The 1,622-nt window shown below is 41.0% G+C and overlaps 1 pseudogene; it reads left to right on the forward strand.

Moving 5' to 3' along the window:
- Positions 1–393: 393 nt before the first annotated feature.
- Positions 394–1,405, forward strand: LOC101423365 (dolichyl-diphosphooligosaccharide--protein glycosyltransferase subunit TUSC3 pseudogene; annotated as a pseudogene).
- The last annotated feature ends 217 nt before the right edge of the window (positions 1,406–1,622 follow it).

The raw sequence follows: 1,622 nt of genomic DNA on the forward strand, positions 1-1,622 counted from the left end.
GTCCTTGGCTTTTCTGTCATTTGACAGTGTGCACACCTGACAAGGGTCTAATATCCATGATATTTAAAGAGATCCTACAACTGAACAATAAAAAGACAAAAGACCTGACTAAAAAATGGGCAAAATGCATCTCAGGTTCCCTCTCCCGGTGAGCCAGATGCTCTGTCTCCTCTTCCTGTTCCTTGGTCACTGCATGAGTCTCTTGCTATGCTACTGCCATCCTCCTGATAGCCCAAACAAGGGGCTCCCAGTGGCTAGACCAAAGACTATGGGGTTCTGGGAAGAGTTAGGGAGCCAGGTTACTGGGAGTGGAAGAGACACTACCCTGCTGTTATAGGGGCCAGGAGTGCTCCTTTATACCTTAGGCAGATAACGTGGAAGTAGTCGCACCTGCCCACTGGGAACTTTTGCTTCCTCTTCTGCTGCTGCTCCTGTGCATCCAGCTTACAGGAAGATAGAAGAAAAGGGATAATCTTTTAGCTGAAAAAGTAGAACAGCTGATGGAATACAGTTTCATGAGCTCAGTCTTCCAAATGAATAGTGACAAATTCTGAAAATTTATAAAGGCGCCAACTCAAAACTATTCTAAGATTGTTATGCCCACTGCACTTCAGTCTCAGTGAGTGATCTGTGTTCAGGCAAGCTAATGAAGTATATTCAAACACTGGCTAACTCTTGGTTCTATTCATCTGGGGTTGTTTTTTTTGTTTGTTTGTTTGTTTTTGTAACAAACGCTTCTTCAGTCTGGTGGACTATGATGAGGGGACAGATGTTTTTCAACAGCTTACCATGAACTCTGTTCCGACATTCATGCATTTTCCTCGAAAAGGCAGACCAGAGAGAGCTGATACATTCACCCTTCAAAGAAACAAATTTTCAGCTATACAAATAGCAAAGTGTATTGCTGACAGAACAGATGCTCATATTCCAGTCTTCAGACCACTCAATTTCTCTGGCACCATGCTTTGGCCCTGTTGGTGTCACTTGGTAGTTTCCTTTTTTTAAGAAGAACTGAGAGTTTATCTATAACAAGACTGGTTGGGTCCCGGGGTCTCTGTGCATCATCTTTGCTCTCACTTCTGGCCAGATGTGGAATCACATATATGGGACTCTGTTTGCACATAAGAACTCTCACAATGGACAAGTGAGCTAAATTCATGGGAAGAGCCAGGCTCAATGCATGGCAGAGTCAAATATTATTCTCCTACTGAATGCTGCTGCCACCATGGGAATGGTTCTTCTAAATGAAGTTGAAACTTCCAAAGGAGATAATGAAAAAGGACAAATTATTTGCTCAGTAAAGTTAAAACTGGTGTTCTTCAAGCATATTATACTCAGTGCATGCTACAGGACTGAAATAAATGTGAATGTAATTATGGAAAAAATGGGCAAAGGACCTGAATAGAAATTTTTCTAAGAAATATAAATGGTGAAAAAACATGAAAAATGTTCATCATCACTACCTATTAAGGAAATGCAAACCAAAGCTACAATGCAATATCATTTCACACATAACAGAATGACCACTATTAACAAACCCAAACTACAAGTGTTAGAAATTATGTGGAGAAATCAGAATTTGGAATGCTAATTCACTGCTGGTGGGAATGTGGAATGGTGCA

Source organism: Dasypus novemcinctus, chromosome 10, assembly GCF_030445035.2.
Source record: "Dasypus novemcinctus isolate mDasNov1 chromosome 10, mDasNov1.1.hap2, whole genome shotgun sequence".
In the NCBI taxonomy this organism is placed as follows: Eukaryota; Metazoa; Chordata; class Mammalia; order Cingulata; family Dasypodidae; genus Dasypus; species Dasypus novemcinctus.